The 19,312-nt window shown below is 40.6% G+C and overlaps 1 protein-coding gene across 3 annotated transcripts in view; it reads left to right on the top strand.

The window, feature by feature from the left end:
* The window catches only part of AGO3 (Argonaute 3), a 200,209-nt gene that overhangs the window by 102,287 nt on the left and 78,610 nt on the right, over positions 1-19,312 (top strand). The window lies entirely within an intron of this gene.

Here is a 19,312-nt window from a genome sequence, read left to right as displayed (position 1 = left end):
TCTAACCAAAAAGGCAGTTTTATTCGTTTAATAAATCCAATAAAATGTCCTCATGAAAACGCTTTAAACCAAAATTAAAGATTACAATGAACAATAGATTCAATGAATATTTAAAATTAGTTCCATATAAGATTTAATTCTCAGAATTGTTTTTTCATCACAGAAATGTTGAAAATGTTGGGAGTTTCAACTTTGGCGTCGAATTCCAAAGACATGGGCAATGGTCCACGATTGGGACCATTTTTTAGTAGTGCCGTGATGTATTGAGAGTAGGTCCCACCGAAAATAATAAAGGTAAGTCCGATTATATAGGCCACTTAATTCAAAATGTCGGCAAACATCGGTTTTTTGTATTCTTAGGTATACCGCGAAACCTGTAGGTGATGGAAAATAGTTTTGTATGGGACTTTTACTCAGGGGCACCCAAATATCATGGAAAACTTGAAATGCTTCGTGGAAATTTCACAATGTTTAATTTTGTGTTCCTGTGCAATCAGTTGAAGGTCTTAGAAGAAGCTATCTTCACCGACAAGGCTCAAGACCAGATTATAAACCATTGCAATAAATAGCAAGTGGAATTTAAATTCATACCGCTCCGAGCACCATCGTTTGGCGGCCTTTGGGAAGCTGCGGTAAAATCTGCTAAGCGGCTGCTAGTATCAGTCGCAGCCACAGCTTCATTAACATTTGAGGAGCTTAACTCCGTAATCGTGAAAGTCAAAGCAATCCTCAATTCTCGACGGCTGACACCGATGTCATTTGATCCAACGGATACATCAGCTCTGACTCCTTGCCATTTTTTTATTGGAGAACCTTTGACCGCCGCTCCCGATGCAAATCTAGCCTCACCAGGGAAAACTTTAAAAAGAGGGGAATTAGTGTCCAGATTAAAGCAAATGTTCTGGGACCAGTGGTCTATGGAGTATCTACAAGAGCTTCAGATGCGCAACAAGTAGAAAACCACATCACAAATCGTTAAGGAAGCACTATTTGAGCTAGTCAAGGAAGTCAACGTGCCTGTGATGAGTTGGCCTATGGGACGAATAGTGAAGACATATCCCAGTAAGGACAACCATGTCCGAGTAGTAGAATTAAAGACTGCATCTGGGATCTTCAAACGGTCAGTAAATCGTCTCGCGCCACTGTTAAACGAAGAAAAAGCCGTCAAACGTCCTCACAGTTCCATCGAAGGCACAACGTCAACGAAAAATGCCAAGACAGAAGAGGAAGGTGTCACCTTCGATCCTTCCAACACTGCTCGCAATGTTACTCATTCTGCCACTAGCTATGGGACAACAAACAAATGTCACCCATTTCGCAAATCAGCCAGGAATATTCTATAAAAGAATCGGGACCTCCAAGAATGGCAATTTCAGAATGGAACATCATCGTATATTACGACTTGCAGCCATATTGGAGTGATATGAGAATATTTGCTGCCGGGATAACTGAACTCAATCACAAGTGTTCAGAATTACAGAACGTCAATGCATGTAACTCTATATACGCACACTTTCAACACGTACATGCCGAGTTACAAGCCGGAAATGAGCTTATTAATCACTCACGGCAGCGAAGATCACCGCTAAATATGCCGATGGGACAGCCACTACTGACCATGTTATCTTCAAAATAACGCTGCCATTAGTATCCACGGCGCAGCACGAAATTTTCAGCGTCATCCCCAACCCAGCATGGAAGGCAGGAAGCTGGTATGAATTTAAGTTCAAAACAAGGATCATAACCGTCAATGCCCATAGAGATCAATTCATGGGACTAACTACTGACGAGTTTGAGCAATGTCTACAATTGCCAAAAGATGAACGCACATGCATCAATTATCAAGCTACATATGTTTAGCGTGGATAATCGATGTGAGTTTCAGTTGTTGAATAACAAGATTGAAACAGACTGCTTAATCGCAATCCGTTTTGATATGGTCAGCAACACATCAACGAAACAGATGGATGTTTGCAACCCACACTCACCCTACAGTACACATTGAAGGAAGGGGCTTACTATCACTCGCGCAGGTTGCGCGCAACTCAAAACAAAAACAGTATATGTTCGTTATGGCAACATCACCAACATTAACACAGAAGAAACATCGAATCCATTACTCATCCCCACACACAGTCCACCTAATTCAAGTGCTAGTTGCGACGCTTACAAGCCAAGTAGTTTATGCACTATTCTGCTAGGCATCTAAGCGTTCTCACACTTGCAAACAATTCATACCAAAAACTTCATATACCTTAGGCTTATAAGAAAATATATTTATTTTTCTCCTGCGCAAATTTCGTCCACTTTGATATATGGTAGTGACTTGCTGGTAATACTTTGTAGTTCTTTTGTTGATCTTAATGCATGTGCTACACAATTGTCGTTTCCCTTTAGATATTCTACGGTAAAATTATACTCTTCTAATTTGGAAATAAGTGCGTAAGTGCTCTGTGATCTGTTTTGACATATGGTCTGAAATGTGTTATTGCCTTATGAATTGCTGTCAGTTCATGTACTTGTTATTTTAGCCCTTTGTAAATAATCTTCATGCGTATGCCCTTGGGAGTTGGAGTCCATTTTTGTTTTAAGTTAAAACTGTTCCACACGCTAGCTTACTTCCATCTGTAATTATGAAAAAATTCTTTGCGGAAATCTGGGTATTGCAAAATAGTTTGGTTTATTAGTGCCGATTTGAGATGCTCAAATGCAGTTTGGCAGTCAGTTGTCCATTCGAAATAAATTTGTAAAATGTTTTTATTTTGTTAGGGTATTGCTTAGGCCTATAATTGGTGCAAGTGTTGAGTGTGAAAATTTTTTCGATTTCAAGAAATTAAAGAAAAAATAAAGAATTCGCACGTGACAAATACTTTTTTTTTCTAATATATTATTTTATTGTCGCCGGAATCGTTCAAAGTCATTTGAACTTAACCGGGCGTTTAGAAGGTGGGGTAAACATGGTACAAATTGGGATACGGACCTGGACTATATACAATTATTTCCAATATATTTACACATTTACAAAATGTTTACAAATAGTTACAATATTAATGTACAAAACGGGAAGACAGATCGCTGGGGTGTAGTCTCTTAAGTCTCCTGAGAAATTGCGACGTACCAGGGAAGCCCGGATGCCCGTCGAGCAGCACGTGCCTGCACTACTCTCAGTCTGTTTAGCTGGTGCTTGGATGCAGTACCCCATATTTCGATCGCATACGTCAAGGTTGGCGTAAGGATTGCCTTGAGCAGCAGAACCTTCTTTGAAAGCTGGTGGCTTTTGGAGCTCAGAAGCCAATCGAGCTTCTTTACCTTGCGAGGGAACTTGGCTTTGATTGCAGTGATGTGGGTGTTCCAAATGAGGCTGTGATGCAAGTGTACACCCAAGTAGCAGAGAGAGGTGGCGTTTCTGATGGTGTCTCCATTAAAAATGTGGACGATGTCGATCACAAGCCTTTAAGAGAAAGTGATGCAAGCCGACTTGCTGCAGTTTATGGCAATATTCCACTGCTTGGTCCAGCGCTCCAGTCCTTAACTACAGCCGAGGCTGCCGGCTGAGACGTGTGGGACGAAAGCAAGGCCGTGTCGTCAGCGTATGTAGCATGCGAGCGTTTGTGGTGGGCGACGGAACTGGCATATCACTTGTGTACATGGTGTATAGGAACGGACCAAGTACACTTCCTTGGGGCACTCCTGCGTGAATGTGTGCCAAGCTGGATCGTGATTCCCTTACTGCTACCTCGAAGGTTTGATCGACAACAAAAGACCTCAGGATGGGAAAATAGGGTGCAGGGAGAAGTTCCTTGATTTTGTAGAGGAGGCCCTCGTGCCACACCTTGTCAAAGGCTTGTTTTACGTCCAGGAAGATGGAAGATGACCAGGCGATGGACTGGTTCTGGGCAGCCATAGGATTTTCTGAAGCCGAACTGGTATTGAGGTACATGGCCTTCTACTTGTGGCAGTTCCAACAGTCGACTGAGAAGAATCCGCTCGAATGCTTTGGACAACGTAGATAGCAGGCCGATTGGGCGGTAGGAGTCTATTTGAGCTGGTGGCTTGTTTGGCTTTGGGATCATGATAATCCGGGCTTGCTTCCACTGTCTTGGAAAATGTCCCAGGCTTAGCATGACGTTGAAAATTTTCACCAGCACTCCTTTGGGTGGAAGAGCCTTTGCCGCTCGATTGTCGATGCCATCGGGTCCAGGAGTCTTTTTTAGATTAAGCGCCTTTAATTGCAGCGTGACTTCTTGCGGCGTGGTGTGTCTAATGGGGCGCGCTGGCTGAATGGGAGCGGTTGGGAAGTTCGCAACTTCGTCGCGGTGTGAAGCGTCAGGAAGTTCAAAAGGAGTGAAGGTAGCAGACAGATGTTCAGTAAAAACGTTAGCTTTGTCGGAGTCGCTTTTAAGCCATGGACAAGCGGCTGTCTTTTAATTCCTCTCGTTAGCTTCCATATCGAAAAATCGCTGCAATTGTCCGGGCCAGCTCCCTTCAGCAGGGTATCGATGTTCTTTTGGCGGGTTTTCGCTAGCAGGGGTAGCAGGTGGCTTCTCCAGTTGCTACAATATCGACATCGACATAGACATTGGCCAGGACAAATACTGAAAACACTTTCGGGGCGAGCTGTTCAAACACTGATTTCAGCGAAACGCCAGAATGGATCGATTCTTAATGATCCAATTGCAAACGGCAGAGGTATAAAAACTTCGGCGTGCCGAAGATGTTGATCTTGATCCCTGATTCACGGTTGGAACCATCGTATTTTAATTCCGCCAATATAATTTCAAGTTATTCCAACCTTTTGGTTTGTTTTTTCTCTAAAGAGCTCGCAGCTGCGCCGATAGCGAGCCGACATCAGAGGGGTCAGCCCTTACATTTGGTAACAAACCTGACGGGACAGGAAGTACGTCGGCTGAAGAGTCACTGGAAATCCTGCTGAATACGCATTTCCCAGGAAACCAAAAAGAAGAACCTAGAATAATGGAAAGCCAGGGGGCAGACCAGCAGCTACAAGTAGAAGAGATCATCACCATGGAAAGAATCCATTGGGCGATAGATTCCTTCGACAAATACAAAAGCCCGGGCCCAGACGGAATAATACCGGCAATGCTACAAACAACAAAAGCAAGCACGGGAAAATGGCTGCAAGCAATCTTCCAGGCATGCATCAAAACAGCACACATACCACTTCCATGGAAGGAAGCGAGGGTAGTCTTCATACCAAAACCAGGAAGAAGGGGACACATCCAAGCCAAGGATTATAGGCCGATAAGCCTTACCTCCTTCCTAATGAAAACACTGGAACGGATCATTGATATCCACATCAGAGAAAGAACGGAGAAAAACCTTTCCAATGCGCAACATGCGTACAGGAAAGGCCGATCCACGGAAACAGCATTACACGAGGTAGTGCGATACATAGAAAAGGCTCTACTTTTCAAAAACTACGCCATGGCCACCTTTCTGGACATAGAAGGAGCCTTCAATAACGTCAATGCGGATTCCATCCTGAGTTCCCTCAACGGTATAGGAGTAGAGGGAGGCATCAGGGCATGGATTGGCGCAATGCTGACGAGCAGGAGGATAACAGACGAACTGAGTGGCACTCATCACACAAGATATGTGAAGAGGGGCACACCTCAGGGGGGAGTCCTGTCCCCACTGCTCTGGCTGATAAACATGGACGACGTACTAAGAACACTAAATAGCGAAGGAGTAAAAGTGGTAGCATACGCAGACGACGTAGTCCTACTCACTTCAGGACCATTCCCCGACGTCATCAGCGAACTAATGACAAGGGCACTTACTAAACTCAATGCATGGGCAAAAGCCTGCGGATTAGGCATAAATCCAAGTAAAACGGAACTAATGCTCTTCACTAGAAGAACTAAGATCCCTAGCTTCACAAAGCCAAAGATAGATGGCATAGAACTAGAGATATCACAGCAGGCAAAGTATCTGGGAGTGATACTGGATGCGAAACTGTCATGGAAACAAAACATCAACGAGAGAGTCAAGAAAGCAAGCATAGCATTCTATTCCTGCAGGAAGATGTTCGGAAAGAACTGGGGCATCCACCCCAGGATAATAATATGGCTTTACACAGCGGTGGTAAGACCCATACTCACATACGGAGCACTAGTATGGTGGCCAGCATTAACTAGGGCATACAACGTACAGAAACTAACAAGGATACAGAGATCGGCATGCGCAGGAGCCACAGGAGCACTGAGATCATGCCCCGCGGCGGCGCTGAACGCCATCCTGAACATAATACCGATAGAGCATTTCATCAGGAACACTGCAGCACAAGGTGCGGTACGACTAAAGGCTAGCCAAAGCTGGAAAGACTACCACACCGGGCACTGCAGGATTCTGAACGAGATAAACTATCGGAAGACAGTAGACACAGACTACAAGACAACCGAACTGCGATTCGGTAACACATACACCACTATATACCCTTCAAGGGAAGATTGGAAGAGAGGGAGAGTAACCGAACCGGACGAAGTATCACTCTACACCGACGGCTCAAAGATGAGCGACGGAGTAGGGGCCGGAATCTACGCCGAGAGCTGGAAGGTGGAGGAATACTTCCACCTCCCAGAGTCAGCGACGGTTTTCCAGGCGGAGGTTCTCGCGATACTGAAAGCTGCCGAACTTTCGCTAAACCGAGGCCTCCGGAATACCAAGGTGAGGATATACTCAGACAGCCAGGCGGCGATCAAATCCCTCGCACAAGCACGGACGAATTCAAAACTAGTGGCCAAATGTAAAGGGGCACTAAACAGACTAGCAGAAGACAACAGGGTACAAATAGCCTGGGTACCCGGACACAATGACATAGACGGAAACGAGAAAGCAGACGAGCTGGCCAGAAAAGGGTCAGAAGAACACTCAGCAGACATACAGATCTCAGACATACAGATCTCCCTGAACTCAGTCCAGACGGAAATTCATGACTATTTCAAAAAACTAGCCAGCAAGGAATGGTCGACGAAGGCAGAGCACAGAAGATCGAAACTATGCTGGCCAGAATTCAATAGGAAGAGAACCGCAGAACTGATCTCCAAGAGCAAAAAGGACATCAGGAGGATAGCGGCAACCATCACCGGCCATTGGCCTATTGGCACGCAAGCCTGTAAGATGGGTCTACCTTACAACCCACAATGCAGAAGCTGCAAGGAACCAAGCGAGCAGGAGACACCAGAGCATCTGCTGTGCCACTGCCCGGCACTCAACAAACAAAGAGCCCTTCAAACACTGATTTCAGCGAAACGCCAGAATGGATCGATTCTTAATGATCCAATTGCAAACGGCAGAGGTATAAAAACTTCGGCGTGCCGAAGATGTTGATCTTGATCCCTGATTCACGGTTGGAACCATCGTTTTTTAATTCCGCCAATATAATTTCAAGTTATTCCAACCTTTTGGTTTGTTTTTTCTCTAAAGAGCTCGCAGCTGCGCCGATAGCGAGCCGACATCAGAGGGGTCAGCCCTTACATTTGGTAACAAACCTGACGGGACAGGAAGTACGTCGGCTGAAGAGTCACTGGAAATCCTGCTGAATACGCATTTCCCAGGAAACCAAAAAGAAGAACCTAGAATAATGGAAAGCCAGGGGGCAGACCAGCAGCTACAAGTAGAAGAGATCATCACCATGGAAAGAATCCATTGGGCGATAGATTCCTTCGACAAATACAAAAGCCCGGGCCCAGACGGAATAATACCGGCAATGCTACAAACAACAAAAGCAAGCACGGGAAAATGGCTGCAAGCAATCTTCCAGGCATGCATCAAAACAGCACACATACCACTTCCATGGAAGGAAGCGAGGGTAGTCTTCAAAACCAGGAAGAAGGGGACACATCCAAGCCAAGGATTATAGGCCGATAAGCCTTACCTCCTTCCTAATGAAAACACTGGGACGGATCATTGATATCCACATCAGAGAAAGAACGGAGAAAAACCTTTCCAATGCGCAACATGCGTACAGGAAAGGCCGATCCACGGAAACAGCATTACACGAGGTAGTGCGATACATAGAAAAAGCTCTACTTTTCAAAAACTACGCCATGGCCACCTTTCTGGACATAGAAGGAGCCTTCAATAACGTCAATGCGGATTCCATCCTGAGTTCCCTCAACGGTATAGGAGTAGAGGGAGGCATCAGGGCATGGATTGGCGCAATGCTGACGAGCAGGAGGATAACAGCCGAACTGAGTGGCACTCATCACACAAGATATGTGAAGAGGGGCACACCTCAGGGGGGAGTCCTGTCCCCACTGCTCTGGCTGATAAACATGGACGACGTACTAAGAACACTAAATAGCGAAGGAGTAAAAGTGGTAGCATACGCAGACGACGTAGTCCTACTCACTTCAGGACCATTCCCCGACGTCATCAGCGAACTAATGACAAGGGCACTTACTAAACTCAATGCATGGGCAAAAGCCTGCGGATTGGGCATAAATCCAAGTAAAACGGAACTAATGCTCTTCACTAGAAGAACTAAGATCCCTAGCTTCACAAAGCCAAAGATAGATGGCATAGAACTAGAGATATCACAGCAGGCAAAGTATCTGGGAGTGATACTGGATGCGAAACTGTCATGGAAACAAAACATCAACGAGAGAGTCAAGAAAGCAAGCATAGCATTCTATTCCTGCAGGAAGATGTTCGGAAAGAACTGGGGCATCCACCCCAGGATAATAATATGGCTTTACACAGCGGTGGTAAGACCCATACTCACATACGGAGCACTAGTATGGTGGCCAGCATTAACTAGGGCATACAACGTACAGAAACTAACAAGGATACAGAGATCGGCATGCGCAGGAGCCACAGGAGCACTGAGATCATGCCCCGCGGCGGCGCTGAACGCCATCCTGAACATAATACCGATAGAGCATTTCATCAGGAACACTGCAGCACAAGGTGCGGTACGACTAAAGGCTAGCCAAAGCTGGAAAGACTACCACACCGGGCACTGCAGGATTCTGAACGAGATAAACTATCGGAAGACAGTAGACACAGACTACAAGACAACCGAACTGCGATTCGGTAACACATACACCACTATATACCCTTCAAGGGAAGATTGGAAGAGAGGGAGAGTAACCGAACCGGACGAAGTATTACTCTACACCGACGGCTCAAAGATGAGCGACGGAGTAGGGGCCGGAATCTACGCCGAGAGCTGGAAGGTGGAGGAATACTTCCACCTCCCAGAGTCAGCGACGGTTTTCCAGGCGGAGGTTCTCGCGATACTGAAAGCTGCCGAACTTTCGCTAAACCGAGGCCTCCGGAATACCAAGGTGAGGATATACTCAGACAGCCAGGCGGCGATCAAATCCCTCGCACAGGCACGGACGAATTCAAAACTAGTGGCCAAATGTAAAGGGGCACTAAACAGACTAGCAGAAGACAACAGGGTACAAATAGCCTGGGTACCCGGACACAATGACATAGACGGAAACGAGAAAGCAGACGAGCTGGCCAGAAAAGGGTCAGAAGAACACTCAGCAGACATACAGATCTCAGACATACAGATCTCCCTGAACTCAGTCCAGACGGAAATTCATGACTATTTCAAAAAACTAGCCAGCAAGGAATGGTCGACGAAGGCAGAGCACAGAAGATCGAAACTATGCTGGCCAGAATTCAATAGGAAGAGAACCGCAGAACTGATCTCCAAGAGCAAAAAGGACATCAGGAGGATAGCGGCAACCATCACCGGCCATTGGCCTATTGGCACGCAAGCCTGTAAGATGGGTCTACCTTACAACCCACAATGCAGAAGCTGCAAGGAACCAAGCGAGCAGGAGACACCAGAGCATCTGCTGTGCCACTGCCCGGCACTCAACAAACAAAGAGCCCGACACTTCGGAGCACACCAACTCGAGTCACTAGGGGAAATTGGAAGGCAGCCAGTAGCGGCCATCCTAGCTTACCTGAATGACACGGGCTGGTACTAAGTAGGGCGCAGACAACAGCAAAACGAGGGTGTGGATCAAAACGGAGCTCAGCTCTAATTGGAGGCGGCCAGGGCTGCCTCACCACTTATACCTACCTACCTACATTTGGTATAATACGTTTTTTTGTAATTTTCTTTTTTTTTTTTATACCTCAGGGAAAAAAGTATATGTGCATTGAAATTATTTGAAAAAAAAAAAACATAATATAATGATATTAGGTTTTTGATTAAATTTATTTATATTGCTGGGAAACATATTAACAAAAAAATAACAATAGTGTTTTCGTAAACCTTTTGTTTAACTTTAAATTAAATAAAGAATATTAATTTCATATGAAATAAGTATATGTGCAAATTGAGATTATTCTGTTATGATAGCGAGTAAGCTAAGAAGTGTGATCTAAAAATATTTTTTAGTCAGCGGAACGTAAGTAAAATATATTTTTTATCCTTGTATAATAAAATAATTAATATTAAGTTTAATTTTACGGTAGAATGCCCGTGGCTTACATTTGTCAGAGGAAGATCGCGGCATGAATTTTGGTCGAAGGAGTTTAAAAAAGTTATATTTTCGGACGGAAAAATTTAATTTAAATTAAAATATAAATTTTTTAAACTCCTTCGACCAAATTTAAATTAAATTTTTTCCGTCCGAAAATATAACTTTTTTAAACTCCTTCGACCAAAATTTGTATTGCTCAGCAAATTGTAGACGAGCGGTTATGAGGCGCTTTAATAGCCTTGGTATAGGGTCGCGTGAACCATATGTAACCATTTTTTTTTTTGTTTAAAATTTGGTTTATACGTCGTTTGGATATCTCAAGATTCAGTTGACCCTTTATCTCCATGCAAGACTTGTTGTCTTGAACAGCTAGACGCCGATTTGTCTCTTGCACCGCTCGTCGATTTCAGTGGGCCTGCCGCTTCGCTTTATTTTTTCATAACTTACCGGATTTGTAAGGAAGTTACTAATTTTATTCCTGTGCCTATTTAATCTGGCAACAATATAATAAATGGTCTGGCCAGATTCAGGAAGTCCTTTGATCATGCCGCGATCTTCCTCTGACAAATGTAAGCCACGGGCATTCTACCGTAAAATTAAACTTAATATTAATTATTTTGTTATACAAGGATAAAAAATATATTTTACTTACGTTCCGCTGACTAAAAAATATTTTTAGATCACACTTCTTAGCTTACTCGCTATCATAACAGAATAATCTCAATTTGCACATATACTTATTTCATATGAAATTAATATTCTTTATTTAATTTAAAGTTAAACAAAAGGTTTACGAAAACTATATTGTTATTTTTTTGTTAATATGTTTCCCAGCAATATAAATAAATTTAATCAAAAACCTAATATCATTTTTTTATGTTTTTTTTTTTTCAAATAATTTCAATGCACATATACTTTTTTCCCTGAGGTAAATGCCCCATACAGTGGTGCTCATAGACTTAAGTCACAAGACTTCATCCAAGAATTTTAACGAAAATTAAGAAAAGTTTTTATTTCACAGCTCCAATTTTTTTATACCATTGCAGGGTATTATAATTTCAGTCAGAAGTTTGCAACGCAATGAAGGAGACCTTTCCGACCCTATAAAGTATATATATTCTTGATCAGCATCAACAGCCGAGTCGATCTAGGCATGTCCGTCTGTCCGTCTGTCCGTTCGTCTGTCCGTTTCTACGCAAACTAGTCCCTCAGTTTTAAAGTTATCTAAATGAAACTTTGTATATAGTCTTCTATATACTCTCACTGCTATATATGTCGGAACGGGCCGGATCGGACGACTATTATTTCATCATTTTTGAGATATAGCCATTTTATATTATTCCAGAATTTTGTTAAAAATTTAAGAAAATCGGACCACTATATCTTATAGCTGCCATAGGAACGATCGGGAAATTAATCGAAAAAAATTATAACTTCGTTGTTTTTCAAAGTATTTTAATCTACTTTTGAGACATGAGCTTTTAGTATTATTTCAGAATTTTGGTAACAATATTATGAAAATCGGACAACTATATCATATAGCTGCCATAGAAGCGATCCGTAAATGAAGAGAAAATGTAAAGCTGGGAATGTATAACTGTAACTGTCAAACTGTAAACATAATAAGTATAGGTAAAATGTTATGAAACTCTGTTTAGTGTCTGTTTTCGACATTAAAATTTATAATATAAATATCAAAACCAATCTGCAAGGGTATACAAACGTGCCGAAGTTAGCTTCCTTTCTTGTTTTTTGTGTAACATTAGTTCTATATATCAGTGTTCTAATAAAAGAATAATCAAGTTATAAAAATATATATTCAACGAAAAATTTAAAAAATCTGTGACCATCCCCAAAATATCCTGCTCACATACTTAAGCCACCTGGAAGAAAATGATTGAAAAAGTTAAAATTTGCTCAATATTCCTTATAATTTTAATAAATTTACTTTATTATTGAGTGGGATGACCTTTCTGATTAAGAATAGCGGAGCAACGCTTTGGCATTAAACCCACAAGACGTGCGCACTGTTGAGGGGTGATTTTCTTCAACTCTTCTTGCAAAATATGCCACAAATCCTTTTTATTTGCTGGTTTTTTTGGCCAACGACTTGTTTAAGAATTCCCCACAAGTTCTCTATAGGTTTAAAGTCGGGGCTCTGCGGTGGCCATTGCAAAACATTGATTGTCTCTTGGCTAAGCCACGACTTTACTATCTTGCTGATGTGTTTCGGGTCATTGTCCTGTTGAAATATCCAGGCAAGTGGCAAATGATCGGCATATTCTCCAGATAAATTGTTAATAATTGGATTCGTCGCTCCAAACAATCAAACATACACGAAAAAGATCGTTAGACATGGTGGCCTTTCGATTCTAAAATTATGGTATAAATTTCATAAAAATCGGACAACTATATCATATAGCTGCCATAGAAACGATCGGTAGATGTAGACAAAATGTAATGTAATGGGAATGTAAAACTGTAACTGTCAAACTGTAAACATAATAAGTATAGGTAAATCGTTATGAAACTCAGTTTTGTGTGTGTTTTCAGTAAGGGTATACAAACTTCGGCGTGCCGAAGTTAGCTGCCTTTCTTGTTTTTTTTTTTTTTTAATATTTAACCAGAATGGCTCGATTCTTAATGATCCAATTGCAATCTGCAAGGGTATACAAGCTTCGGCGTTCCGAAGTTAACTTCCTTTCTTATTAAATAATTATGTTGTGGTTGCACTTTAAAGCCTAACTAACCCCCCCGCCCCCATGTATCGTATTTAAGAGGAACCATTGAAGGGTTGTCAGCGCTCCAGAAAAGATCACATTATTCCGAGGATTCATTTCAATCAATTACTCTTTAAGTTGTTTTCCAATTAAGAGATTGGTTATTAGCAGAGAACGGCAAGGGTACACCCAAACAATAAGTGTACCCGAATCATTTGTGCGTTTTTGGCACTTAGAGTGTGATCGGCACTCTTAAATAAGGTGTGTTGCCTTGCACTGACATTTTCGGCCATGCTCATACGCACACTCGCAAAACGATTTCGTGCTCTTTTCTGCATGTATACATGAGTTGACGCCGATCAGTATGCTAAAGCAAAAGGAGTGAGCGAAATGGAGAGAACAAAAAGCCGTGTTTTGCTGCTTCATTGCGCGTATTTAATTTTAATGTTTTTAAGAAAGTCATTATAAAAATAACAAATGCTTATAATTATTATTTCGTGATCTACCGTTGCTTTTGGTCCATTTTTTGAGCTTTTTTGCTTTGAGTGCATTGTGCAGTTCACTTATCTGCGCAACATTTTTGAGTGTCTGGTGAAATAGAATCTACGCATACTGTTTGAGTGAGTGACGAAATGCAAAGACCCGAAACACCCAAAGCGATTTGTGCGTTTGGGTGTGTTATTCTATTCTTGTTGTTTGTGAGTGCGACAAGCACTCCAAACTTATAAGTGTGATTCGGGTGCCAAAAAGTGACACCCTTGACGTTCTCTGGTTATTAGTTTAAAGAATATATTCTTGTTTAAAATACTAGCCAATTAAATCTACAAAATGAACTAAATGTTATGCAAAGGGAACTTTTTCTACAACCTCTGCAATTCTACTCTCGAGCATTTTCCGAGTGGAAACTAGAACAGACCTGAATATTTTTCGACAAAAACTATTATTAATACATTAGCGCATTAATTACAGATTTCATTTCATTTAAGATTTGAGAGCGCTACAGCGTTTTACACAAGTGCGAGCAAGATGACTTTATGGCACTCTAATGCATTAGAATAATGGATTAGCTACTTCATTGCCGCGAAAATCTATAGATCTACATAAAATATACAAGATACTAGATTTGGACCGATAACAAAATACGGTTTTAATGAAGAAAATTGTAATTGAAAAGTGTATTAGCCAGTTCATTAGAGCGCGAAACTCAAAGTGGTCTTGCAATGAGAATTTTATTTTTAGTTCATTTTGCTGGTTTCTGAACTGAAAAAATATTAGAAAATTAGGAAAAATAATATGTTTTTGATGGCAAGGTTATTGCGCTGTAAAATTAATTTAAATATATATATTTTTTTTAATAATTAAAAAAAATGGCATTATAGGTTAAAAACATAAATTTAAAGGTTTCCGCATTCATTTATCAGTGAATACTTCGACGAGGAATTCATAGTAATACGTCTCGAATGGCGGCCGTTTTTATTGTTTACCTTTTCAATCGGTGTGACCTTAGTCGTGTTACCCAAATAATGCAAGAAAAATAACACATATAGTTGTCTCTTTCAAGTCCTAATATAGCAACTGATTAATGAAAACTGCATTAGAGTGTCATAGGTCCATAAGGGGGAATATACATGTAAACCAAAATTGTTTTGGCAAACAATTTTTTTTTGTTAAAAAAAAAGGTTTATTACTTTAAAATATACTGTGTAAGTTTCACTATCGAACTCCAACTCTAAGTGCCTTAAATCAAGTATGCACGCAAGGTATATACATAAGTGTTTACGTTGGCGCGTCGAAAACTTTAAACGTCTTTTTCTCAGCTTATCATTTTCGCATATTTACCAAAAACTATGTAACATATCGGAGTGAATCAAAAATGATTAAGATCAGCATGAAATTATCTTCTATTTGAATCTAAATGAGGGAAATACAAATTAGTATTACTATTTTTTAAGAGGATTGGAAGTGAAATCTGATTTCCTGAAAATAAAATTTTTTCCTTCAAAACTGAATTGAATTTTTTTGTCGTAATTTCTTTTTTTTTTCGATTCAAATAGAAGGTAAAGGTTTAATGAATACAACCAATTTTTCTTTGAGAATTTCCGACACAAATTACGAGCTCTATCGTGTCCATAGCCGGGAAATTCAAAGCTCGAGGCGCTGCGGCATATTTTCCATAGGTCCGCCATTTTGTAAAATATTGTAAATAACAAAGTTTCACGAAGATAGCTTGACTATTTAAAAAAAATGCAGAAAAAATGCCTAGATTTTGACAGTTTACATGTACATATATCCCCCCTTAAATTAAAGGTATACTAAAATTGTCGATAAATAGCGGTAGAAAAGCAAAACGGTTCCCACCGTGTACCTGCAAAATAACTCAACGTTCCAAAAATTTATTCTACCTATTGCAAGCTTGCATGCATTTTCAATGCACGGCTTTATACTGTCTTCCCACGCAGCGCATTTGTGAGGAACGTTTGGGATTTTTCACAAATGTGAAACTCGTGTTCCCACACAACATTAAAGCGCATTTAGCATCCGAACAGCTGATCGATCAGCTGTGGCTCATGAAAACGTAAACAAAGGCTGTCGAATTGGCAGTTGCAAATTTGAAATGGAGCATTTACCAACTATTTTGGCTGTTGTACAACCGCAAAAGCACAGATTGCGTTAGAATTTATCAGCACTAAACTTAAATGAATTAAATGACAAGGAAACTGTGCACTCGATATTGATATCGACCGTGCATGATCGAAGAGGTGCGATCACTACCTAGAGAAAACTACCTGGAGAGACTAGTGATGCAAAAGCATCCATGTTTAAAAACATCGATATATCGCTGAAAACATCGAATTTTTTGTAATTTTTAAAATTTCCCATAATTTGCTTCAAAACACTGTTTTAAACTTTTATTTACGTTAAAATATATTTGTATTACTTATATTGATTAAACGAATACGGTTCGATCTTTTATAGATAAAAAATTAACATAATAACATTTAAGATTTTTAGTTAATTAACCATTGGTTTTGTTTTGTAAAGACAAAAGCACATTTACAGCCTTTGGTTTAAAGCGCGATCCATTGTCATTCGAAATTTTCCGCCTTTTTTAAATGTTCTTTGTTCACATTTAGACAAAGTTTCTGCACATCTTTAATACTAAAGCTCAGCTCATAATAGAATTATATAAGGTAGTCCCGTCGACCAAATCGTTCGGGTTTTGGGGCTTAATTTGACAGCTCTTGTGCTTCTCACACACATTTTGATAAACGGAACTAGGGCTTATTTTTCTGACGGGTTTACCTTGTATAATTGTATCATGGCTCAGCTCATTTTCCTGCTTTCATTTGTTGGATTTTGGAATCCTTCTTAGAGCTGCAAAAACATCGATGTTGGACAAAATAAATCGATGTATCGCCTTTTTAAAAACATCGATACTATCTATAGTGATATCGATGTTTTTGCATCTCTCCGAGAGACTACCTAATACTGTCTTCCCACACAGCGCATCTGTGAGGAACGTTTGGGATTTTTCGCAGATGCGAAACTCGTGTTCCCACACACCGTCAAAGCGCATCTGGCATCCGAACAGCTGATCGATCAGCTGTGGCTCATGAAAACGTAAACAAAGGCCGTCGAATTGGCTGTAGCAAAAATTAAAATGGAGAAGTTAGCAACTATTTTGGCTGTTGTACAGCAGCAAAATCTTAGATTGCGACAGGTTTTCATGTCGCTAAATGCAAATGACGACGACGACTTGGAAGCTCTCCTTGAAGTCCTTTACTCTACCAAAGAGCAAATGCCACGAAGCATGTGGATGGCGGTAGGTGCTACCAAAATTTAATTAAATACAGATTAAATATGATTTGTATATTAAATAGAAGCGATTCGGAACATTTTGGGAGAAGGATATACCGGAAAACAGCGATGAGTTCTTTAAAGAGAGCTTTCGGATGGAGAAGCGTACCTTTTCCTTTTTGGTGGATCGCCTAGAAGTTCTCCGAAAGAAGGATACCAACTGGCGAACTGCAATTCCTTTGGAGAAGAGGATTGCTATCGCCTTGTACACCTTGGGATCATCGTCGGAGTATCGTTCCATTGGAAGGCTATTCGGTGTGGCACAAAACACTGTGTGCAAAATCCTCCATGAATTTTGCCGGGCTGTCATTGCCGAGTTTGCCGGTGAATTCATGTCCCCTGACTATTTAACTCTCGAAAAAGTTGAGGAGTGTGTCAGGGGCTTTGATCAATGTCTAGGAGCAATTGGTAATAAATTAATTCATTAATCTGTTCACGTACATATATAAAATATATATGTACACTGCGCGTCACCAGATTAGCGCCCCCCTTGGTGTTCGCGTTTAAAGTGAAATATTATCAAAACTATTAAAGATTGAACTGTACAATTATTATCCAATATAATTCGATTAATTCTCTAAATAAAAACATATATTAGAAGGCAGTTGGTATTTGCATAGAATTGTATTAAATTAAAAACTAAAGTAACAGGTTTATTTGGAAGAAAAAACTGCGTCATCAGATTAGCGCCACCTACATTAACTTAACTTTTTTTGATGAAGTTCTTACAAAATACTATCTTTAACAATTTTATGATTAAGTTTAAGCATTTTTAAGGAAATTTAATAATGGGTTGTCCCTCCCTTGTTTACAAGGACTTCACAAACTCGATTGGGGAGAGAGTCATACATGTTTTTGAGATATTCCAACGTTATTGTTGTCCAGGCCTGTTTTATACTGTGAATTAAATCCTCCTTGGTAGCATATTGCTTGCCAGCCTCGTACACCTTACTAGCTAACCATCCCAAGACGTTTTCTATTATGTTCAGGTCTGGGGAGTATGGGGGCCACTCCAGGACACTGACATTTTCCTTTTGAATCCATGCTTTTACGGTCGTGGCTGTGTGGATTGGGGCATTGTCGTGCTGAAAATGCCATTTGAGATTTCCAAATAAGTTTTTAAAAACGGGAAATGCAGTTTTTAGAACGCAATTGTAATTTTCCGCGTTCATCTTTGGGGTTAAAACTGCAGTTCGCAGTTGCCCTAAGAGGATATGGCTCCCCATACCATTACTCCTCCAACCCGGCTATGTAAGCGATCCAGATGATGCTCTTCCTTGCGTAAATCCTGGAAATAGTAATTATATCCGTCAGGATCCTCAGGTTAAATTTTTTTTCGTCTGAAAATACGACGTTATGCCACTCATTGGACCATGTCATATGCGTTCGAGCAAACTTTAGGCGGATTTCTTTTCGCACTTGGTTAAGAGGTGGCTTTTTTTTCAGTTTTAGCCTCTTTAAATGGTCGGCATTCTTGATCACCCTTAAAACAGTCGATTTGCTTCCCTTAACACCAGTTTTTTCTATTATTTTGGCGGTCGAGTCGTGGGAGTTGGGCGCCTCTCGGAGTATAGCTCTGCGATCTGCTGAACTAACAACACTGTTATTACCTCCTTTGTAATTTTTTCCATAGCTTTCCTTATTTTAAAGAAAATGTGCAATGGTTTTGCGATGTCTTCCCGATTTTTCGGCGATTTTGTGAAGAGAAAGTCCACATTCATTGAACGCTTCGATTTTCGATTTTTCCTCCGAAGACAAGATTGTTCCTCTGCCCATATTGTATGTCAAATGGAAGAAAAATGTTTAATTTAACAGCAAAAAAAAAATGGTTGCTGTGCTCACCAAGTTAAGAAAGATATTTAAATTTATATTTTGAGGGCGCTAATCTGATGACGCTGTTTTTTCTTCCAAATAAACCTGTTTCTTTAGTTTTTAATTTAATACAATTCTATGCAAATACCAACTGCCTTCTAATATATGTTTTTATTTAGAGAATTAATCGAATTATATTGGATAATAATTGTACAGTTCAATCTTTAATAGTTTTGATAATATTTCACTTCAAACGCGAACACCAAGGGGGCGCTAATCTGGTGACGCGCAGTGTATATCTATATTCTAGATGGTTGTCATATCGAAATAAAACCATCGGCAGCAGATGCAGTCGATCATCACAACTATAAAGGTTGGTACTCAATAGTACTATTCGCTCTTGTGGATTACAGGCAAGTTACCTGCTCTTTAGATGTTTTATAATCTGCT

Source organism: Drosophila kikkawai, chromosome 3R (genome assembly GCF_030179895.1).
Source record: "Drosophila kikkawai strain 14028-0561.14 chromosome 3R, DkikHiC1v2, whole genome shotgun sequence".
NCBI lineage: Eukaryota > Metazoa > Arthropoda > Insecta > Diptera > Drosophilidae > Drosophila > Drosophila kikkawai.
This window is presented reverse-complemented; position numbering and strand designations above follow the sequence as displayed.